The sequence below is a fragment of the Aegilops tauschii genome, unplaced genomic scaffold (genome assembly GCF_002575655.3).
Source record: "Aegilops tauschii subsp. strangulata cultivar AL8/78 unplaced genomic scaffold, Aet v6.0 ptg000745l_obj, whole genome shotgun sequence".
NCBI lineage: Eukaryota > Viridiplantae > Streptophyta > Magnoliopsida > Poales > Poaceae > Aegilops > Aegilops tauschii.
In genome coordinates this window covers 2,326-27,500 of record NW_027332974.1, presented here as the reverse complement: position 1 = coordinate 27,500, position 25,175 = coordinate 2,326, and the positions used below count along the sequence as shown (strand labels likewise).

General features: G+C 36.2%; 5 non-coding genes across 5 annotated transcripts; 2 read left to right on the top strand and 3 right to left on the bottom strand.

Moving 5' to 3' along the window:
- Positions 1–10,429: 10,429 nt before the first annotated feature.
- Positions 10,430–10,517, bottom strand: TRNAS-GCU (transfer RNA serine (anticodon GCU)). The gene has a single exon. It is a non-coding gene; the product is annotated as a tRNA-Ser (tRNA).
- Positions 10,518–14,130: 3,613 nt separating this feature from the next.
- Positions 14,131–14,218, bottom strand: TRNAS-UGA (transfer RNA serine (anticodon UGA)). Its single transcript has one exon. It is a non-coding gene; the product is annotated as a tRNA-Ser (tRNA).
- Positions 14,219–17,594: 3,376 nt separating this feature from the next.
- TRNAT-GGU (transfer RNA threonine (anticodon GGU)) lies at positions 17,595–17,666 on the top strand. Its single transcript has one exon. It is a non-coding gene; the product is annotated as a tRNA-Thr (tRNA).
- Positions 17,667–18,173: 507 nt separating this feature from the next.
- Positions 18,174–18,255, top strand: TRNAY-GUA (transfer RNA tyrosine (anticodon GUA)). Its single transcript has one exon. It is a non-coding gene; the product is annotated as a tRNA-Tyr (tRNA).
- Positions 18,256–21,298: 3,043 nt separating this feature from the next.
- On the bottom strand, positions 21,299–21,369 carry TRNAC-GCA (transfer RNA cysteine (anticodon GCA)). Its single transcript has one exon. It is a non-coding gene; the product is annotated as a tRNA-Cys (tRNA).
- Positions 21,370–25,175: the final 3,806 nt, after the last annotated feature.

Genomic DNA, 25,175 nt, shown 5'->3' with positions numbered 1-25,175 from the left:
TAATGGATCCCGGTTGTTCAATCCTTTGATAACCAAGGTCATTCTTTGCTAAAGAGAAATGATCACTATGAGTCAGACTCAATAGAATTGGATCCATTCCAAATAGCGAGAATTAGGATTCTTGATCCCTCTCAATCTCTCTTTCAATTCGAGGATCCAGAGAGGTGTTTTCATAGTCATCTCCGAATATTTGCCATCTCGGAATATTTTCGATTTCATTTTTCTATGATATGTCTTTCTATATGAAAATTGGTTATTTACGATGTACGATGATCCCTGTTAAGCATCCATGGCTGAATGGTTAAAGCGCCCAACTCATAATTGTAAATTTGCGGGTTCAATTCCTGCTGGATGCACACGAACGGGAACATTCCATAAGTCTATTGGAACTGGCTCTCTATCCATGGAATCTCATCCATCATCCATACATAACGAATTGGTATGGTTATTCATACCATAACATAAGAACAATAAGAACTCGAATTCTTATCGATACTGGAACTCAGAGCATAGGAGGGAAAGTCGATTTATGGATGAATCAAATACGCAGTATTTACAGAAAAAAGTCTTCGTTTATTGGGAAAGAATCATATACTTTTAATGTCGAATCGGGATTCACTAAGACAGAAATAAAGCATTGGGTCGAACTCTTCTTTGGTGTTAAGGTGGTAGCTGTGAATAGCCATCGACTACCTGGAAAAGGTAGAAGAATAGGACCTATTCTGGGCCATACAATGCATTACAGACGTATGATCATTACCCTTCAACCGGGTATTCTATTCCACTTCTAGATAGAGAAAAAAACTAAAGGAGAATACTTAATAATACGGCGAAAACATTTATACAAAACACCTATCCCGAGCACACGCAAGGGAACCGTAGACAGGCAAGTGAAATCCAATCCACGAAATAATTTGATCCATGGACGGCACCGTTGTGGTAAAGGTCGTAATTCCAGAGGAATCATTACCGCAATGCATAGAGGGGGAGGTCATAAGCGCCTATACCGTAAAATAGATTTTCGACGGAATCAAAAGACATATCTGGTAGAATCGTAACCATAGAATACGACCCTAATCGAAATGCATACATTTGTCTCATACACTATGGGGATGGTGAGAAGAGATATATTTTACATCCCAGAGGGGCTATAATTGGAGATACTATTGTTTCTGGTACAAAAGTTCCTATATCAATGGGAAATGCCCTACCTTTGAGTGCGGTTTGAACTATTGATTTACGTAATTGGAAGTAACCAATTAGGTTTACGACGAAACCTAGAAATCGATCACTGATCCAATTTGACTACCTCTACGGGATAGACCTCAACAGAAAACTGTTGAGTAACGGCAGCAAGTGATTGAGTTCAGTAGTTCCTCATAGAAAATTATTGGCTCTAGAGATATGGTAATATGGAGAAGACAAAATTGTTTGAAGCAAGCACAGAACCGGAAGCGCCCCTTGTTTCAAAGAGAGGAGGACGGGTTATTCACATTAATTTGATGGTCAGAGGCAAATTGAAAGCTAAGCAGTGGTAATTAAGACCCCGGGGGAAAATAGGGATGTCTCCTACGTTACCCATAATATGTGGAAGTATCGACGTAATTTCATAGAGTCATTCGATCTGAATGCTACATGAAGAACATAAGCCAGATGACGGAACGCAGAGACCTAGGATGTAGAAGATCATAACATGAGCGATTCGGCAGATTTGGATTCCTTTCCTATATATCCACTCATGTGGTACTTCATCATATGATTCATATAAGATCCATCTGTCTAGAGATCGTCATATACATCTAGAAAGCGTATGCTTTGAAGAAGCTTGTACAGTTTGGGAAGGGGTTTTTGAGAGAAAAGAAGAATCTACTTCAACCGATATGCCCTTAGGCACGGCCATGCATAACATAGAAATCACACGTGGAAGGGGTGGCAATTAGCTAGAGCAGCAGGTGCTGTAGCGAAACTCATTGCAAAAGAGGGTAAATCGGCCACTTTAAGATTACCATCTGGGGAGGTCCGTTAGTATCCCAAAACTGCTTAGCAACAGTCGGACAAGTGGGTAATGTTGGGGTGAACCAAAAAAGTTTGGGTAGAGCCGGATCTAAGTGTTGGCTAGGTAAACGCCCCGTAGTAAGAGGGGTAGTTATGAACCCTGTGGACCACCCCCATGGGGGCGGTGAAGGGAAAGCTCCCATTGTAGAAAAAACCCACAACCCCTTGGGGTTATCCTGCGCTTGGAAGAAGAACTAGGAAAAGGAAAAAATATAGCGATAGTTTTATTCTTCGTCGCCGTAAGTAAATACGTAACTAGGAATATGGAAAATTGCATTTTTGGAATTTGCAATAATGCGATGGGCGAACGACGGGAATTGAACCCGCGCATGGTGGATTCACAATCCACTGCCTTGATCCACTTGGCTACATCCGCCCCTTATCCAGCTAAAGGATTTTTGCTTTTTTCCATTGATCATTATTCTATTTATTCTGACCTCCGTACTTCGATCGAGATATTGGACATAGAATGCCACTCTTTAAAAAGGAAAAAAGGAGTAATCAGCTGTGACACGAAAAAAAAACGAATCCTTTTGTAGCTCATCATTTATTGGCAAAGATAGAAAAGGTCAATATGAAGGAGGAGAAAGAAACAATAGTAACGTGGTCCCGGGCATCTAGCATTCTACCCACAATGGTTGGCCATACAATCGCGATTCATAATGGAAAGGAACATATACCTATTTACATAACAAATCCTATGGTAGGTCGCAAATTGGGGGAATTCGTGCCTACTCGGCATTTCACGAGTTATGAAAATGCAAGAAAGGATACTAAATCTCGTCGTTAACTGAATTCTGAATAGAAAGATTAAGAAGAAAAAAAAGATTCAAAATAAAGACAGAAATACCCAATATCTTGCTAGAACAAGATATTGGGTATTTCTGTCTTTTCTTTCTTCAAAAATTCTTATATGTTAGCAGAAAAACCTTATCCATTAATAGATGGAACTTCAACAGCAGCTAAGTCTAGAGGGAAGTTGTGAGCATTACGTTCGTGCATTACTTCCATACCAAGGTTAGCACGGTTGATGATATCAGCCCAAGTATTAATAACGCGACCTTGACTATCAACTACAGATTGGTTGAAATTGAAACCATTTAGGTTGAAAGCCATAGTACTAATACCTAAAGCAGTGAACCAGATTCCTACTACAGGCCAAGCAGCCAAGAAGAAGTGTAAAGAACGAGAGTTGTTGAAACTAGCATATTGGAAGATTAATCGGCCAAAATAACCATGAGCAGCCACAATATTATAAGTTTCTTCCTCTTGACCAAATTTGTAACCCTCATTAGCAGATTCATTTTCAGTAGTTTCCCTGATCAAACTAGAGGTTACCAAGGAACCATGCATAGCACTGAATAGGGAACCGCCGAATACACCAGCTACAACCTAACATGTGGAATGGATGCATAAGGATGTTGTGCTCTGCCTGGAATACAATCATAAAGTTGAAAGTACCAGAGATTCCTAAAGGCATACATCAGAAAAGCTTCCTTGACCAATAGGGTAAATCAAGAAAACAGCAGTAGCAGCTGCAACAGGAGTCTGAATATGCAACAGCAATCCAAGGACGCATACCCAGACGGAAACTAAGTTCCCACTCACGACCCATATAACAAGCTACACCAAGTAAGAAGTAGAACAATTAGCTCATAAGGACCACCATTGTATAACCACTCATCAACAGATGCAGCTTCCCAAATTGGGTAAAGTGCAATCCGATCGCCGCAGAAGTAGGGATAATAGCACCAGAGATAATATTGTTTCCATAAAGTAAAGAACCAGAAACAGGCTCACGAATACCATCAATATCTACTGGAGGGGCAGCGATGAAGGCGATAATAAATACAGAAGTTGCGGTCAATAAGGTAGGGATCATCAAACACCGAACCATCCGATGTAAAGACGATTTTCAGTGCTAGTTATCCAGTTGCAGAGCGACCCCCACAGGCTTGTACTTTCGCGTCTCTCTAAATTGCAGTCATGGTAAGATCTTGGTTTATTCAAATTGCAAGGACTCCCAAGCACACGTATTAACTAGAATATAGATAATAGAAGGCTTGTTATTTAACAGTATAACATAGACTATATACCAATGTCAACCAAGTCAGCCCAAAGATTAGCTATCCATATAACTAAATTAACCAAACCAATAATTTTGTATTTGTAAATGAAGTGAGTCAAAGTTTTTAACTTTGATGAGTCTTTTCTATATGGGTTGCCCGGGACTCGAACCCGGAACTAGTCGGATGGAGTAGATAATTCTTCCTTGTTACAATAGAGAAAAATCCCTCCCCAAATCGTGCTTGCATTTTCATTGCACACGACTTTCCCTATGTAGAAATAGCCAATTTCTATTCCAAAGAGGAAGTTCTACTAATTTTTTTAATTAGTAACTTGATTCACCTACTCTTTATTATAATAAAAAGAACATTTTCAGAATGAAAAATAGAAAAGTTTTTTCCTTGATCATTTATCAACCCTTTCCTGTTTCTTAATTTCGTCTAATGATTAATTAAGAGGGTTGACCAGGTCATTGATACGTATAATATCCAAATACCAAATACGCTCAGTGTGTGATCCACAGAAAGAAAAAAGAGTTGTTTTGGTGAACATCAAAGAAAAAACTTGCTCTTCTTCCATAAAAAATTCTTCTAAAAATGCCGACCCAATCGTTGCATAAAAGTTCGTACCGTGCTTTTATGTTTCCGAGCTAAAGTTCTAGCGCATGAAAGTCGAAGTATATACTTTAGTCGATACAAAGTCCGTTTTTTCGAAGATCCACTATGATAATGAAAAAGATTTCTACATATCCGACCAAATCGATCAAGAATATCCCAATCTGATAAATCTGTCCAAATGGGTTTACTAATAGGATGCCCCGATCCAGTACAAAATTGAGCTTTTGATAAGTATCCTATGAGGAGAGTAGCGGGACTATGGTATCGAATTTTTTCATTCGAGTATCTATTAGAAATGACTTCTCCAGCATTTGATTCCTTACTAACAAAGAACTTTTTGGTACACTTGAAAGGTACCCCATAAAATCGAAGCAAGAGTTTGCTAATTGGTTTATATGGATTCTTTCGCGGCTGAGTCCAAAAACAGAAATAATATTGCCAGAAATTGATAGGTAGCATTTCCATTTCTTCTTCAAAAAAAAAGTGCCTTTTGATGCAAGAATTGCTTTCCTTGATATCGACATAATGCATAAGAGGATCCATAAAGAACCATAGGGTTTTCCGAGAAAAACCAGGGTACATTATCCCAAAATGTTCCATCTTCCTAGAAAAGTGGATTCGTTCCAGAAAAGTTCCAGAAGATGCTAATGGTAAGCAAGAAGATTGTTTACGAAGAAACAACAAAAAAAATTCATATTCTGATACATAAGAGTTATATAGGAATCGAAACAGTCTTTTATTTTCTTTTGAAAATAAAAAATGGATTTCATTGAAGTAATAAAACTATTCCAATTCGAATAATAGTTGAGAAAGAATCGCAATAAATGCAAAGATGGAACATCTTGGATACGGTATTGAAGGAGTTGAACCAGGATTTCCAAATGGATAGGATAGGGTATTTCTATATGTGATAGATAATCCAAATGCAAAAATTTGTCTTCTAAAAAGGGAAATATTTGAATGAATAGAGCGTAAATTCTGAAACTTTGGTATTTCTTTTTCTTTCGGACAAAATAATTCCCGTAGCGAGAATGGGGATTTCCACAACGATCGCAAACCCTTCAGATAGAATCTGAGAATAAAACTCAGAATAAAAATAATTTTTGTAATCCAATAATCGATCTTGGTTAGGATGATTAACCGAGTTATCCAAAAATTCTGCTGATACATTCGAATAATTAAACGTTTCACAAGTAGTGAACTAAATTTCTTGTTATTACAACTAACAACTATTTCCACAGGTTCAGAACCATTTAATCCATAATGGTGGGCAAATGCATAAATATATTCTGAAGAGAAGTGGGTAGACAAAGTATTGTTGACGAGATTTATGTTTTTCTGAATACCCTTCGAATTTTTCCATTTGTATTTCTACTTGAATCAGAGAGAAGAAGCATTTCTCGGTTTATTCGAATGATGATACATAGTGCAATATGGTCAGAACAGGTGTTGCATTTTTAATACAAACCCTGGAAAGAAAGGAGTCTAATCCACAGATCTTTTTCTGCTCCTTTCTTACCCAATTAGTTTATGTTTGTTCTAATTAAAAAAAAAGAACAGAACAAGTTTTTTATTTTTGCAGGCCAATCGCTCTTTTGACTTTGGAATACAGCCTCTTTATCAATATACTGCTTCTTTTACACATTCAATCCATAACATCCCTTATTCAATCCATAATCAAGAATAATTAGGATTTCTAAAAAAAAAAGAAAAAATAAAGGGTCCACTCATAGGAAAACCCAACCTTTCCCCGCATCCGGCACTAATCTATTTTTAACGTCTAATTAGAGCGGGGAATCATTCCAATTAGGAAGTTCAGCTCGTTGCTTTTTATTTTACCAGAATTGGAGCCAGGCTCTATCCATTTATTCATTAGACCCAGAAATCGTAATTTTGGATTCCATTCAAAAAGATTGATTTTATTACGACATGCTATTTTTTCCATTCATTACCTTTGAGGATCAGTCGTGGTCTTCTAGACTCTACCAAGAGTCTGGACGAATTTGTTGTTTCATCCAAATGTGTAAAAGATCATAGTCGCACTTAAAAGCCGAGTACTCTACCATTGAGTTAGCAACCCAGATAAAAAAAGGATCTTAGATACGATCGAAATCCAAAAATCAATGGAATTACACCGCGCGCTTCTGTCAAAACATTGAACTAGCAAGACATCAAAAGATTTTTTTATCGACCATGAAAAACACTCAAATGCCAAAACGAACAGGTCCGGTTAATTCCACTAAGTAAAGTTAAAAAAAGAGCGACCCTAATCACGATGGCCAAATTCTCCTTATTTTTTAGCGATTTTTATTAAAAAAAAATATATATTATATTGTATGAGAATACATGCAAGAGGAACACCCTTATCATTTGAGCGAAGTGTAGGCGGAAAAATTGAATATGGAGTGAGGATAAAGAGACCCATCTATTCTACAAATTCTATTTGTTCAATAGACCTTTGTCAATGGAAATACAATGGTAAGAAAACAAATTAGTAGAAAAAGTAAATAAAATAGGGGCTTATGTTGAATTGGCACGATATAATATAAATCCAAATAGGATTAAAAAGAGGTAAATTGTGTCTAAATAATTAGACAACTAGGAATACTAATAATCTTCTCCTATCCTACTTTTTGATTCATTTAGTTCTTCAATTAACTCAAAGTCTTTCTTTTTCTTTAAAGAATTCCGCCTTCCTTAAAATATCATAAAACAGTTCTTGTTGGTTGAGCACCCTTTTCAAGGAAATAGAGAATAGCTGGAACATTTAAACAAGTTTGATTCTTTATCGGATCATAAAAACCTACTTTTTGAAGATCTCTTCCTTCTCTTCGAGATCGAACATCAATTGCAACGATTCGATAGACAGCTTATTTGGGATAGAATGTAGATAAACAACGCCCCCCCTAGAAACGTATAGGAGGTTTCTCCTCATACTGGCTCGAGAAAATGATTCGAATTTCTGTCGATAATAATAGAAATTAGACTATGACGTGCATTAATTTTCCTTACAGAAAAAACAAATTTCATTATACTCATGACTCAAGTGGGCTAATTTTGCCTGACAAACTTCGAAAGGCAAAATCCTTCCAAAATTTTTGAGTCGTCTTTAAACTCTTTTCTTTGTCTCATTTCGAACGAATTGACTTTTATTCCTTATTCTGATCCAACTCTGTTGTTGAGACAATTGAAAATTGTGTTTACTTGTTCTGGAATCCTTTATCTTTGATTTGTGAAATCCTTGGGTTTAGACATTACTTCGGGAATTCCTATATTTTTCTTTCAAAAGAGTAGCAACATACCCATTTTTTCTTATTTCCTTCGATAAAGCATTTATCTCTTCTATAGAAATCTAATAAGAGGGATTGATTCTGATATACTTTTATTGGACTTTATTCTTATTTTAACCTTTCGATTTAATTCTATATTAAGGTAGACTGACAAAGTTGGCCTAAATTATTAGTTTTCACTAACCCTAGATTCTTTCCCTTGATAAAAAAAATTCTGTCCTCTCGAGCTCCATCGTGTACTATGTTACTTAAACCCAGCGCAAATTTGGTTCGGAACGAATAGAACAGGCTATGTCGAGCCAAGAGCATTTTCATTACTATGGAAAATGATGGATAGAAAAATCCACAATCGATCATGTCCTTCAAGTCGCACGTTGCTTTCTACCACATCGTTTTAAACGAAGTTTTACCATAACAAACATTCCTCTTTTCATTGCAAAGTGGTATAGAAGAATTGATCCAATATGGATGGAATCATGAATAGTCATTGGTTTAGTTTTTTTATACTAATTAAAACTTGCTATCTATGGAGCAATATGGATAAAAGAAAGTAAGTATTTATCCGGGAAGCCTCCGCCAAGATCCAATTTATTTAAACCCATATTAAAATTCTATCATATGAATGAACATAGTTTGAAAAAGACGACTAAACAAGTTTGCTTAAAACTTATTTATTCTTTAAATTTCCACCCTCAACGGATGGCTCGAGATGATCAATCTTGAAGTGAGAAAAGAAGGATTGACTCCTTCCTCAATAAATAAACTATCAACCCTCAAAAAGTTTAATTAATTTAATTACTAGAATTAGAATTCTAGTAGTAATATATTTTTTCAGTACCAAAACAATTAACTATAATAACTAAATAAACTATTCCAATGAAAAGATTGAAAGTTTTTGGTAGTTATAGAATTCTCGTACTTCTTCAACTCGAATACCAAAAGGAAGAAAAAAATATGACTAAGTGATTTATTTTATAGTAGAGGCATATCCTGAATGTGCTTGATAGATCCCATTTTTTTCATGAAAATAAAGATAGTCAATTTGACTGGACTTAAGACTTTATTATGTTTTCTGAGAAAGAATAAGATATCATTATTCTCTTTAATAAACTTTTGTCTCGTACGGAATACTATATGATTTCACCGTTTGTTTCATCAGAAACAATCTGGGACGGAAGGATTCGAACCTCCGAGTAACGGGACCAAAAACCCGCTGCCTTACCACTTGGCCACGCCCCATTTCGGGTTTTATGCGACACTAATAAACACTAGTATGTTTATTTGTTATTCGTCAATACCATTTCAATTACATAAAAAAGGAGGGATATTCTCTTGCTAGTATTCTACACATGCGGATAATGATAATATAGAATCAAAAAAATGCATTGATCATTACATGGAATTCTATTAAGATATTATATGAAAGTCGAATTTATTCCACTCTCATTTGAGAGTGCAAATACAAGGAGGTATTTTGTGTTTGGGAAAGTCCGAAGAAAAAAGATTTTGAATCTGCCTTTTCCTTCTTTCCCTTAAAAAAATAACTCAAGAAAAATCCAATTATTTACTCTACAAGAATGAAATGCTTGTTATGCCTAATATACTTAGTTTAACCTGTATCTGTTTAATTCTGTTCTTTATCCTACTAGTTTTTTCTTTGCCAAATTACCCGAAGCTTATGCTATTTTTCAATCCAATCGTGGATATTATGCCTGTTATACCTCTATTCTTTTTTCTATTAGCCTTTGTTTGGCAAGCTGCTGTAAGTTTTCGATGAAATCTTTAGTACTCTGTATGCCAAATTGAATGATGTGTTCATTCCAAAAAAATTTAAAAATGGGTAAAAGCCGAGAAGTTTTATATTTTTATATTATGAACCTTCGATTCTAAAATTTAAATTCTTCTACATTGAATGGGTAGCTACAGCAATAAATTTGGATCAGCCTTTCTACTCCCCTGCACCTAGGTTGAGCAGGTACCTAAAGGTACCTACACAATACCTAACCACCTAACCCTATTTTTGCTATTGATAAGAGTGCTTATTATAAAAGAATTCTTGCAATTTTTTTCAAGAATTCTTTTTTGCATTTTTAGGTATAAAAAAAAAACCATCCTAGTGGATCCGTGTGGTAAGGAAAAACTGGTAATCTATTCCTTAAAAAAAATCTTGGAGATTATGTAATGCTTACTCTCAAACTTTTGTTATACAGTAGTGATATTCTTTGTTTCACTCTTTATCTTTGGATTCTTATCTAATGACCCAGGACGGAATCCTGGACGCGAGGAGTAAAAATTCAGTTTTTTTTTTTTCTTATTGGATTTGTTTCGTACATTTATCTATGAGAAAATCCGGGGGTCAGAATTCTTTCCAATTCGAAAGTCCCAAATGATCCAAGGGAGCGGAAAGAGAGGGATTCGAACCCTCGGTACAAAAAAATTGTACAACGGATTAGCAATCCGCCGCTTTAGTCCACTCAGCCATCTCTCCACGTTCCAAAGCGAAAGGTTTCCGTGATATGATATAGGCAAGAAATAAGAAATAACGGTTGCAAAAAACCCCCTTTTTTTCTTTCAAAAGTCTATAAAAATTATATTGCCAATTCCATTTTAATTATATTCTTTTTTCTTAATGTTAATAAAAAAAGAAGAAAATTCTTGTTTTTTCTTTCTAAAAATCGATATTGGCCGAGAGACAATCAAATAGATTTTCTCTTTAGCGGCATTTCCATATAGGACTTGTTATAATTATAATAAAACAAGCAGGTTATATAAAAAAAAACGCTTTTTTTGTCGATTATTTATCAAGAAAGCAAAAAGGGTTCTTATCAAATCCACCATAAAATTGGAAAGAAGCATAAAGTAAGTAGACCTGACTCCTTTAATGATGCCTCTATCCGCTATTCTGATATATAAATTCGATGTAGATGAAATTGTATAAGCGAATTTTTTTTATTTCCTTAGACTTAGACCGCGCAAGACAAGAATTTTTCGCTATTTACGATTTCATATTCTTGTTACTAGATGTTCTATAGGAATAAGAAGAAATCGCAACTCCTTTGCGCTACACATAAAATTGGATTCGAAGGTCCATTTTTTTTTTCAGAATCCTCTATTTTAGTTCTTCCACCCATGCAATAGAGAGGGAATGGGAAAAGAAGGGTTACTTTTATTTTCATTTTTCCCTTAAAAGATAGACTTTGAAATAGGAGTCTTGGAATAATGCTGAATTCAAAGGTTTATTTCTTTCTTTCTATAGTATAAGAAAAACAATTTATTTCTATTTCTATAGTATAAGAAAAACAAATAGTATAAGAAAAACAAATCGAATCAAATTCATGGATTTACCACGACCTCGGTTGTGACTGTGACTCCATAGATAAAAATGGGAAATTTCTCTCTTCGAGACCATTGAAAAAGGGCATTGAACGACAAAGAAATCGTCCACAGATAATAAAACTATCATATGCCTTGGAAAGTGATATGAGGTGCTCGGAAATGGTTGAAGTAATTGAATAGGAGGATCACTATGACTATAGCCCTTGGTAGAATTCCTAAAGAAGAAAATGATCTATTTGATACTATGGATGACTGGTTACGAAGGGACCGTTTCGTTTTTGTAGGATGGTCTGGCCTATTGCTCTTTCCTTGTGCTTATTTCGCTTTAGGGGGTTGGTTTACAGGGACAACTTTTGTAACTTCTTGGTATACCCATGGATTGGCTAGTTCCTATTTGGAAGGTTGTAATTTCTTAACCGCAGCAGTTTCTACCCCTGCCAATAGTTTAGCACACTCTTTGTTGCTACTATGGGGGCCCGAAGCACAAGGAGATTTTACTCGTTGGTGTCAATTAGGCGGTCTATGGACTTTTGTAGCTCTCCACGGGGCTTTTGCACTAATAGGTTTCATGTTACGCCAATTTGAACTTGCTCGGTCTGTTCAATTGCGGCCTTATAATGCAATCTCATTCTCTGGTCCAATTGCTGTTTTTGTTTCTGTATTCCTTATTTATCCACTGGGGCAATCTGGTTGGTTCTTTGCGCCGAGTTTTGGCGTAGCAGCGATATTTCGATTCATCCTTTTCTTCCAAGGATTTCATAATTGGACGTTGAACCCATTTCATATGATGGGAGTTGCCGGAGTATTAGGTGCGGCTCTGCTATGCGCTATTCATGGAGCGACCGTAGAAAACACTCTATTTGAGGACGGTGATGGTGCAAATACCTTCCGTGCTTTTAACCCAACTCAAGCTGAAGAAACTTATTCCATGGTCACTGCTAACCGCTTTTGGTCCCAAATCTTTGGTGTTGCTTTTTCCAATAAACGTTGGTTACATTTCTTTATGCTATTTGTACCCGTCACCGGTTTATGGATGAGTGCTATTGGCGTAGTTGGCTTGGCTCTGAACTTACGTGCCTATGACTTTGTTTCCCAGGAAATCCGTGCAGCGGAAGATCCTGAATTTGAGACTTTCTACACCAAAAATATTCTTTTAAACGAGGGTATTCGTGCGTGGATGGCAGCTCAGGATCAGCCTCATGAAAATCTTATATTCCCTGAGGAGGTTCTACCACGTGGAAACGCTCTTTAATGGAACTTTCGTTTTAGCTGGTCGTGACCAAGAAACCACCGGCTTTGCTTGGTGGGCTGGGAATGCCAGACTTATCAATTTGTCCGGTAAACTGCTTGGAGCTCATGTAGCCCATGCCGGATTAATCGTATTCTGGGCCGGAGCAATGAACCTATTTGAAGTGGCCCATTTCGTACCAGAAAAGCCCATGTATGAACAAGGGTTGATTTTACTTCCACACTTAGCTACTCTAGGTTGGGGAGTAGGGCCAGGGGGGGAAGTTCTAGATACTTTTCCGTACTTTGTATCTGGCGTACTTCACCTAATTTCCTCCGCAGTCTTAGGCTTCGGTGGCATTTATCACGCGCTTCTGGGACCCGAGACTCTTGAGGAATCTTTTCCATTCTTTGGTTATGTCTGGAAAGATAGAAATAAAATGACTACAATTTTGGGTATTCACTTAATTTTGTTAGGTCTAGGTGCTTTTCTTCTAGTACTCAAGGCTCTTTATTTTGGCGGTGTATATGATACCTGGGCCCCTGGGGGGGGAGATGTAAGAAAAATTACCAATTTGACCCTTAGCCCCAGTGTTATATTTGGTTATTTACTAAAATCTCCTTTTGGTGGAGAAGGGTGGATTGTTAGTGTAGATGATTTAGAAGATATAATTGGTGGGCATGTATGGTTGGGTTTTATTTGTGTATTTGGCGGAATTTGGCATATTTTAACCAAACCCTTCGCATGGGCTCGCCGTGCATTTGTATGGTCTGGAGAAGCTTACTTGTCTTATAGTTTAGCTGCTTTATCTGTCTTTGGTTTTATCGCTTGTTGTTTTGTATGGTTCAATAATACAGCTTATCCGAGTGAGTTTTATGGACCCACCGGGCCAGAAGCTTCTCAAGCTCAAGCATTTACTTTTCTAGTTAGAGACCAGCGTCTTGGAGCTAATGTGGGATCCGCTCAAGGACCCACAGGTTTAGGTAAATATCTAATGCGTTCCCCAACTGGGGAGGTTATCTTTGGAGGGGAAACTATGCGTTTTTGGGACCTTCGTGCTCCATGGTTAGAACCTCTAAGGGGCCCCAACGGTTTGGACTTGAGTAGGTTGAAAAAAGACATACAACCTTGGCAAGAACGACGCTCAGCAGAATATATGACCCACGCTCCTTTAGGCTCTTTAAATTCCGTGGGTGGCGTAGCTACCGAGATCAATGCAGTTAATTATGTCTCTCCTAGAAGTTGGTTATCAACTTCTCATTTTGTTCTAGGATTCTTCTTTTTTGTGGGCCATTTATGGCATGCAGGAAGAGCCCGAGCTGCTGCAGCAGGTTTTGAAAAGGGAATCGATCGTGATTTGGAACCTGTTCTTTACATGAACCCTCTTAACTAAGATTTTCTTATTTATACCTGTTCTACTTTTTTTCTGTTCTGGCTCGGTTATTCCATCTAGCCGAGCCATTCATTCCTTTTTATGAAAGAAAGATAAGGGACAGAAAAAAAAAAATGAAAGAAACAAACGTATTCAATAAGCAAAAGGAGAGAGAGGGATTCGAACCCTCGATAGTTCCTAGAACTATACCGGTTTTCAAGACCGGAGCTATCAACCACTCAGCCATCTCTCCACAGCCTAATCCTTATTTTACTCCTACAAATAGAACATAGCCATATAAAAAATAAAAAGATTTATTAGCCTCTAGAAAGATATCAGATACAAGTTCCTTTTCGATATATCTCTGTATACTGTATACACGGATACAGGATCCGCTATACCCGCTTGTGAAATAAAGAGTAAATAATCTCTTCTCACCCCCATATCCAAATAAAAAAGCGGTTTAAGTAATAAATTTGAATTAAAGAGAAGAATCAATGGATTCATGATTAAACCCCTCCTACTTCTTGTATTTTTTTACAATTTTGGTTTAAGTGAGGGATCAAATATGTAGTCAACTTTATTTGATGGTAGCTTGGAGGATTAGAAATATGACTATTGCTTTCCAATTAGCTGTTTTTGCATTAATTGCGACTTCCTCAGTCTTAGTAATTAGTGTACCCCTTGTATTTGCTTCTCCTGATGGTTGGTCAAATAATAAAAATGTTGTATTTTCCGGTACATCGTTATGGATTGGACTAGTCTTTCTCGTAGCTATTCTGAATTCTCTCATTTCTTAAATTAAATTTGGTTAATATTTATTAACCCCATAAAAAAGAAATAATAAAGGCCATTTCTTCTAAAAAATTAGAATAGTGAGACGTATTAAAACGCAATTTGCGTTCCGAATTGCTAGCTCTTCTCTTTCAGTATTATGAAATTCCATTCCCATTAGAATATTCATTCACAGATAATAAAAAAAGGAAAACTCTAATATAATAGAAAATGAAATGAAACGGTCGACCCAGACATAGAAGGTCGACCCAGGCGGATATACGCTATAAAATATATACCGTAGCGAGCGTAGTTCAATGGTAAAATATCTCCTTGCCAAGGAGAAGATACGGGTTCGATTCCCGCCGCTCGCCCGCTTAATTTATCAAAGTACTATGATAAAAAGTTTAGTCTAGTTAACTGTTTAACTACTTATATTAAATTAAGTATTAATTAGGTGTTAGTCTAGTGCCGTATCCCTTACTATCTTACCCTTCCTTTGCATCCCACTCAAAAAAAGAGGGCGCTCCGGAGGCAGAAATAGAACTCGCCAACAGAGCTCCAAAAATTGGGTATTAACTGAGACAAACAACGGGCAAACTTTTTTTAAAGGGAAGAGAGAGGTAGACTGTCCCTTTCGTTTCATTTTTATTTTCTGCAGGGTAGGGAGAAGCCTTGCGCCTTCTTTTTTTGAAGGCAAGTGACTTCGCAAACTGCTCAATTTTGCCCTCTAGGGCCGGGAACTAATGAATAAAAAAGGGTTGGATACGCCCCTCTACCATATCTAGAGAAATAGAATAGTCCTTTTATACAGACTGCTAAGTGCGGAGACGGGAATCGAACCCGTGACCTCAAGGTTATGAGCCTCGTGAGCTACCAAACTGCTCTACTCCGCTCTGGAGTACCAGAAACTGGTGGACAAAAAAGGCTTGAATACAAGCCTCTAACATGTCTAGACAAAGAGAATACTCCTTTTATACAGAATGGAGCGGGTAGCGGGAATCGAACCCGCATCGTTAGCTTGGAAGGCTAGGGGTTATAGTCGACGTTGGTTGATTATTTTTAACGTCTCTAATTCAAAACCGAACATGAAATTTTGATTTCATTCGGCTCCTTTATGGATATTCTCACCACTTAACATCTATGTCAGCTTTTCTATTTGAATGGAACCAAAGCTCTCCGCTTTCTAGATGATCCTTATAGAGTAGGAGATAGAAATTCTATCTAAATCCATCTAATCTACTTACTTCGTTCCCTAATTTCATTCAAGAGATCCTGAGGAAAAGAATTGGGTTTCCACCGAGCTTAAACAATATGCGGATGGTTCTAGTAAACCAAAACTATCGTTTTTTAGCTATTTGGCTTCCTTATTCCTTATTTTAAGAAGATTTAGTTACGATTGGAAATCAACTTTTTTGTATCTTCATCCATAGATCCTTTACTCATATTTTCAAAATTGGAATACTTAATCCAATGCAAAATTATGCTTCGCGACTCTGTACTCATAATCCTATTTTTATTTTGGATGCAATTTAAATTAGTCTTTGGATACAAATCGCCAGAATGTATATTCTTCCTCAATATGCTATTGAGAGGAAAAGGATTTAATCCTTTATAAGAACTAAAGTTTTCATCGGAATATAAAAATAAAAAACTTAAGGATGCCTTAAGTATATCATTTCAAATTCAGTTATTATATAGAACGAATCACACTTTTACCACTAAACTATACCCGCTACATTGTAGATTATGGTATAAATGGTACCCTTTGTCAAGGATAGCCATTTGACAAGAAGGCTAATTCCCCCTTATTGAATCAGATGGAGAAGGTTCATGACACTGAGCCGTTGGTACTTCTACTTCGATCGCTCGCCTTTACTTTAGGATTTAGATAGCCCCTCTGGTCTGTAAAAAAAATCTTTTCTTACCATGCTAATAGCGCCTGAACCAAATGTATTTATTTTGATTAGGATCCTATTCTACGGTTACGACTACAATAATAATTATTTACTTTGCAAGGACGTAAGTGTGTCAGACTGCTAAATTGTTTTATTATTCCTACAATATAAACTAGGGGATATAGGGGGTAACACTGTCCCTATAAATTCCTTTTTCCTTTTCTTTTTTGTCCAGAATTGAACAAAAAAGAAATTATGGAAGATGTTTTCTTCCCCCATTAAGTCCGAGCCATAGAGTAAGAGTGAGATGAGTTTTCCAAATTCATCATAGACTTTCCCTATGGCTTGATAGAAGTAAGCAGCAAAGAGTCGTAACTTAAAGAAAAAAACGGACAGGGCCGACAGATTTACCTGATGTAAAGAAGATCCTAAAAGTCTCTGATTAGTCGACTCTCTCCATTTAACACTTTCCTCTCTCTCCTTTTTTCCACTGACTCAATTCTAGTTTATTAGATTCTTGTTTAAAAGAATGAAAAAAGTTCAATAGAACTAAGAACACATAAAAAATAGCATAGAGGATCAAGGCCATTACCAAAAGTTCCTCCCAAGGATCCTATATCCTATTGGGTATCTGTTCCCCGCCTTTTCCCGCTAGGATCGGAAATCTTATATTTTCCATATCCATATACCGTTGAATCCTTGGGGTTCCAGAATCCGCCTATTTTACTAGTCTTCGGAAACGGAAAACCCTGAACCAAGAAGAGTTGGATATGTTATGTAGGGTATGTTTTTTTTTTATTAATTTTATTTTGAGCTCTCAAGATATCGATATATACATATACAATCTCTACATAATGTCTCTCTCTCTATCTCTATATATTATATATATAATATGTACATTATGCAGTAGACCCATAATGGGAAATCCAAGTGGCTAATTTTTGAATTAAATAAAAAGCCCTTTTAACTCAGTGGTAGAGTAATGCCATGGTAAGGCATAAGTCATCGGTTCAAATCCGATAAAGGGCTTTTTAAATTAGTGGTAGAGTAATCTCGTGCTAAGACGTAAGTCGTTGGTTCGAATCTGATAGAGTACTTTTCTACTAAATTGATTCACTTTTGTTCTTTGTTTTTGAAACTTTCTCTATATTTTTAGAGAATTTTATGACTTAGTGCGGGATGGATGCATTTTTGGTCTGAACACTAAATGAAGCACGGAGAATTAATCTATAACGATCAACTAAAAAAAATCCTAGATGAAAACATAACAGAAAAGTTGGAAAAACTCTTTGCTTTGGATCTATTTATACTTTTCGAGTATATTGACAATTCCAAAAAACTGCTCATACTATGATTATAGTATAATCACGAGCGGTTGTATATGGCCCTATCGTCTAGTGATGCCCCTATCGTCTAGTGGTTCAGGACATCTCTCTTTCAAGGAGGCAGCGGGGATTCGACTTCCCCTGGGGGTAGGGAGTATTATGAAAGGAGGTTAATCATAGATTAGCAAAAACCCTAGAATAAATTCTTCCTGGGTCGATGCCCGAGTGGTTAATGGGGACGGACTGTAAATTCGTTGACAATGTCTACGCTGGTTCAAATCCAGCTCGGCCCAAACCAAAAATCTAGGGCTTCGTGAGTATGAACTAAATCCTTTTGTTTTTCTTCCATAAAATAAAATGTCTGATCTATAGAAATAAAAGATAAAGAAAAAAGGGAAATTTTTTTTTTCTAATCCATATCTCTCTCATTCCTTTCTTACAAACAAAAGAGTTTTTCTTATTGAAGGCTGGATTATTATCCATTTTTAGTGATAAAAAATCACGACATACTAGTTATGTCACTCTCACTATACCCACGTATAATATAATATGTGGGTATGTAGTATATGATTCGTCTATTTCTTAGAGTACGAAAGACGAATCGAATCTTCTTATGGTTCTATTTAAGAATGGGTATGCCATACACCCCGCGGGGATTGTAGTTCAATTGGTCAGAGCACCGCCCTGTCAAGGCGGAAGCTGCGGGTTCGAGCCCCGTCAGTCCCGAACTAGGGTTCAATGAATGGAGAAATTGATATTTCCTTTTTCCATGAAAAAAAGGGGCAGGGAGCAAGATCAAATACCCACAGGGCACCCTTACTTCACTTTTTTATTTTGCATCCCTCATTAAAGAGGGAGGGAAGGCATATAGGAATTTTTTTTCACTACTCCCGATCGATAAAGATAAAGAAAGACACACATACGATATGTGGATTAGTAGAATTTAGGATATTATATTACTCTATCTTTCTTTATGATGATACCATCCTCATCTTAATTTCCTATTCCACTCTTATGGAATAGAGTACCGGTATTTTACCGGAATCCATACATAAATCGTATTCCCTTTTTATTTCAGACCTCTTTTCCCCATCTCACTTCTACTGCTTATTTGGATGTCTATGTGACCCATAGAAAGTTGGTCATATAATACATACATAATTGTATGTATAACTATAAGAAAAAGGAAGGGAAATTGTATAAGATTAAGAAAGTAGAAGATTAAGAAAGCTCGTGGGTTAGAGATATAGAAAAGAAAAAGTAGAAAAGGATTAAAAAAGAGGGAATTCCTAATCCAATCAAAAAACCCATTTTGGTCTTAGTGTGGATAGAGGATCTTCCTATGTTATACTATATAACTCATCCGTGAAATATAACTCTCATCCATGAATTGATTTGATAGATCCGATATTCATAATATTGAATTGATTCAGTATTATCAGAATGCAAGCCCTACCCTTGAATTTACAAGATACCCCTTTTTCCTCTCCATGGGATTACATCCCGAGTTATTGTGAAAATAAAAAATAAAGAGGTTATGGAAGTCAATATTCTCGCATTTATTGCTACTGCACTGTTCATTCTAGTTCCTACTTCTTTTTTACTTATTATTTATGTAAAAACAGTCAGCCAAAATAATTAATTGGAATTCCAATTAATCATTGAAGAAATTAAAAAGGGATTAAATAAAAAAAATCCAAGTCTTAAATGAAAGGATCTGGTTGGAATCTTAAAGTGTGGTAGAAAGAACTACATATAGTTTTTTCTACGACACTTTAGATTCTTTCTATTATATTATCTTTGAATCTACATAGAATAGATTAGTAGATTGAAATAGTTAAGTAGTCTAATTCAATTTCTTTTTTCATTGCATCCACTTAATTTCAATCAGGTCAAAATAAAAAAATCTAAGACAATTCTTGACCAAAGAATCCATGGAAGGAAAGAAAAATAATATTAAGAATAGACTATAGTAAAAAGTAAAAGGAAATGGAAAATGTGTGATATGCCGTGAATAGTTCCGTGGAAGAAAGTCGAATTTTCTTATGTATAGAACTTTTTTTAACCATTCGTCATTTCTAGTAGAAATTATGAATTGGTATAATGGCTCTTTCTTACATTACAACTTACAATACAAGAGTTTCTTACAGGAGTGAAACAAAACTAAAGAAAAAGATTAAAGAATAACGTTTGACAAAATGATTAATGCAAAATGATCCATTAATGAAAAGAATTGATACAACAATTTGATTACTTAATCAATTAGTAGTATCCCTAGAGTCCACTCCTTCCCCATACTACTAGTGAAAGAGAAAATGTAAAGACTACCATTAAAGCAGCCCAAGCGAGACTTACTATATCCATCTAAATTATGTCTCCTATTTCTATGAAGGGATTATTCTATTCTACTATTGATCAATAATCATAGTGGAATCAAGGGTACAGAGTCAAAAAGGGATTCCGCCCTAAGGCCATGGATCAATCAGTTCAAGGAATTTACTCCTAACAAATTCTTATAGGAATTCTGGTAGAATTAGAGAGCATTAAAAATACGATACTATAGCCCTTTTTTCCTTAAAAAAGAAAGAGTACGGGAATGATGTCCTGAATAGAAGAAGCGGGAATAGGAAGATTTTTTATTCCTTTTGTTACTCTTTTTTTTTTTTTAAGCAAAGGACGCCCGAATATACCATAAAATTAACGATAGATAAATATTTATTGGATACCTACCTTACCTAATGTTTATTTTTGACCTAAACCCTGCAGCCTTGCTTTGTATCATTCTATGAAAGAATGAAGAGGAAGAGATTTTATCCATAACACAACTCCTAAATTGATTTTTGATCGACCTATTTAATCTGATTCTCGTTAGAATTAAAATTAAGTAGTCCTTACTTTAGTGTATGTAGGTAACATAAGATGTACGATAAAAAAATGTATAATAATTAGTAAGTCTTGATATTCTTTCGTGGAGTCCCTTCTTGAATCTTAGATTGAAAAAAAAAAAGAATGCCCCTTAGGGACCTTTCTTTGGATACCAAGATTTCTGACATCTTATCCTCGTATTTTAAAATTATCAAATCGAATCTCAATTAAGAACCAATTCAAATTCATATAATAAAAGAATAAGGAAACACTACCTCACCCCTATTGATAACCATTTTGGCCACTACCGTCAAAACAAACCCTAACCCTAGTTTGAGGATAGAACTATGGTATGGTTTCTCTAAACCCAGTATCGGCAGGCCCAGTTACTCTCTTGCCCGAACTTATGCGAAGTAAAAATTGATCGAATTCGATCAGCACTATAAAAAAAACCTAAGTATTTTATTGATCAGGCGGCACCCAGATTTGAACTGGGGATAAAGGATTTGCAGTCCCCTGCCTTACCGCTTGGCCATGCCGCCAAAAAATCCGATCAAAAATCTAGAAAACAGCAAGTATTCATCCACGTTTTCTTACGAAAAGCCCCTTTTATTTTGAATATAATTCTACTTACTTTTTTCCAATCTTTTTCAAAAAATCTATTCCTGCTTTTTTTGATCCAGTTTCTATTATTCTCCTCGATAGATTCTATCTTAAAACATACATTGTTAACACAATAAAACTTCCCATTTCTTTCTATTGAGATGAAAAAGAAGAAAAAGTGGATTTCTATTCACAGGCTGCAAAATTCAGAATAAATTGGAACCGTTAACTAGAATTCTCTTTTTTTTATTGCAGTAGTGAACTACTCTTAAATCGGTATTATCTCCCCCCCCTTCAATGGCATAATAAAATAGTATGACTTTATGCTTAATCCGTGTATAGGTAAACTTTAGGTCCGAACAGCATTATTATCCAAAGATCCCCTTTATGTACATATCTCTATGGAGAATCATGCTTTAATTTTTAAAAGTATTAAATTAAATATCTTGAATAAAAAAAGGAAATTTGCTCTGATATAGAGTATAACCTTACTATCTTGGCCTACCCAAGTGAAATTACGATAAAAGAAAAGCATGGATATGGGGAGAGGTGGATAACTAGATTGGCATGTACTTAAAAAAGGGACTTACTTGATTTTAGAATTCCACAATGAAATACTGAATTTTCTAGTAATTATACTACTCCGATCCGAAATAAAAAAGAACCCTCAAATTATTTTGAGAAATTAAAGTAAGCACGCTATTCTAAATCGAAGTAAAGTCAAACTTTCTAGTATATTATATTACGGCTTTATTACATTCATAGAAAGGAGATAAAATGAGAAATCTTTGCCATCCAATCTGATTAGAATATCATAACATAAAGTATAAGTGGCAGAATTTTTTTTTTTAGGAATGTTTTATCAATTCATTTTCATTTCATTTGTACCCCTGGCAAACTCGAACTTTCGTCCAAATGGTCTCTATTCATATGTATGAAATACATATATGAAATACGTATGTGGAGTTCCCTAGAATTTCATGTGATTCAGTAAACAGAATATAGATTCCATGATTGCTAGATCGATCCAGAGGGATTGATGAAGAGTGAGCTGATAATGGAATTTTTCTTTGATAAACAGGAAACTTAAGATTAAGATGCTCCGGAATGGAAACGAGGGAATGTCCACAATACCCGGATTTAGTCAGATCCAATTCGAGGGATTTTGTAGGTTCATTAATCAAGCCTTAGCAGAAGAACTTGACAAGTTTCCAACAATTAAAGATCCAGATCACGAAATTGCATTTCAATTATTTGCGAAAGGATATCAATTGCTAGAACCCTCGATAAAAGAAAGAGATGCTGTGTATGAATCACTCACCTATTCTTCCGAATTATATGTATCTGCGAGATTAATTTTTGGTTTCGATGTGCAAAAGCAAACCATTTCTATCGGAAACATTCCTATAATGAATTCCTTAGGAACCTTTATTATAAATGGAATATACCGAATTGTGATCAATCAAATATTGCTAAGTCCTGGTATTTACTACCGCTCGGAATTAGATCATAAGGGAATTTCTATCTACACTGGCACTATAATATCAGATTGGGGGGGGAGATCGGAATTAGCAATTGATAAAAAAGAAAGGATATGGGCTCGCGTGAGTAGAAAACAAAAGATATCTATTCTAGTTCTATCATCAGCTATGGGTTCGAATCTAAGAGAAATTCTAGATAATGTTTCCTACCCTGAAATTTTCTTGTCTTTCCCGAATGCTAAGGAGAAGAAGAGGATTGAGTCAAAAGAAAAAGCTATTTTGGAGTTTTATCAACAATTTGCTTGTGTAGGTGGGGACCTGGTATTTTCGGAGTCCTTATGCGAGGAATTACAAAAGAAATTTTTTCAACAAAAATGTGAATTAGGAAGGATTGGTCGACGAAATATGAATCGGAGACTTAATCTTGATATACCTCAGAACAATACATTCTTGTTACCACGAGATGTATTGGCCGCTACGGATCATTTGATTGGAATGAAATTTGGAACGGGTATACTTGACGATGACGATATGAATCACTTGAAAAATAAACGTATTCGTTCGGTTGCAGATCTGTTACAAGATCAATTCGGATTGGCTCTTGGTCGTTTACAACATGCAGTTCAAAAAACTATTCGTAGAGTATTCATACGTCAATCGAAACCGACTCCCCAAACTTTGGTAACTCCAACTTCAACTTCAATTTTATTAATAACTACTTATGAGACCTTTTTTGGCACATACCCGTTATCTCAAGTTTTTGATCAAACGAATCCATTGACACAAACTGTTCATGGGCGAAAAGTGAGTTGTTTAGGTCCTGGAGGGTTGACGGGGAGAACCGCAAGTTTTCGGAGCCGAGATATTCATCCGAGTCACTATGGGCGTATTTGTCCAATTGACACGTCTGAAGGAATCAATGTTGGACTTACTGGATCCTTAGCAATTCATGCGAGAATTGATCACTTGTGGGGATCCATAGAGAGTCCGTTTTATGAAATATCTGCTGAGAAAGCAAAAGAAAAAAAAGAGAGACAGGTGGTTTATCTATCACCAAATAGAGATGAATATTATATGATAGCAGCAGGAAATTCTTTGTCCTTGAATCAAGGTATTCAGGAAGAACAGGTTGTTCCGGCTAGATACCGTCAAGAATTCTTGACTATTGCATGGGAACAGATTCATGTTAGAAGTATTTTTCCTTTCCAATATTTTTCTATTGGGGGTTCTCTCATTCCTTTTATTGAGCACAATGATGCGAATCGGGCTTTAATGAGTTCTAATATGCAGCGCCAAGCAGTTCCGCTTTCTCGGTCCGAGAAATGCATTGTTGGAACTGGATTGGAACGCCAAACAGCTCTAGATTCGAGGGTTTCCATTATAGCCGAACGCGAGGGAAAGATCATTTCTACTGATAGTCATAAGATACTTTTATCAAGTAGTGGGAAGACTATAAGTATTCCTTTAGTTAACCACCGTCGCTCTAACAAAAATACTTGTATGCACCAAAAACCCCGGGTTCCACGGGGTAAATCCATTAAAAAAGGACAAATTTTAGCAGAAGGAGCTGCTACAGTTGGGGGCGAACTTGCTTTAGGAAAAAACGTATTAGTAGCTTATATGCCATGGGAAGGTTACAATTTTGAAGACGCAGTACTAATTAGCGAACGTTTGGTATATGAAGATATTTATACCTCTTTTCACATCCGGAAATATGAAATTCAGACGGATACGACAAGCCAGGGCTCCGCTGAAAAAATCACTAAAGAAATACCACATCTAGAAGAACATTTACTCCGCAATTTGGACAGAAATGGAGTTGTTAGGTTGGGATCCTGGGTAGAAACTGGTGATATTTTAGTAGGTAAATTAACGCCTCAGATAGCGAGCGAATCATCTTATATCGCGGAAGCTGGATTATTACGGGCCATATTTGGCCTTGAGGTTTCCACTTCAAAAGAAACTTCTCTGAAATTACCTATAGGTGGAAGAGGGCGCGTTATCGATGTGAAATGGATCCAAAGGGACCCGCTCGACATAATGGTTCGTGTATATATTTTACAGAAACGTGAAATCAAAGTTGGGGATAAAGTAGCCGGAAGACATGGGAATAAAGGGATCATTTCCAAAATTTTGCCTAGGCAAGATATGCCCTATTTGCAAGATGGAACACCCGTTGATATGGTCTTCAATCCCTTAGGAGTACCCTCCCGAATGAATGTGGGACAAATATTTGAAAGCTCGCTCGGATTAGCGGGGGATCT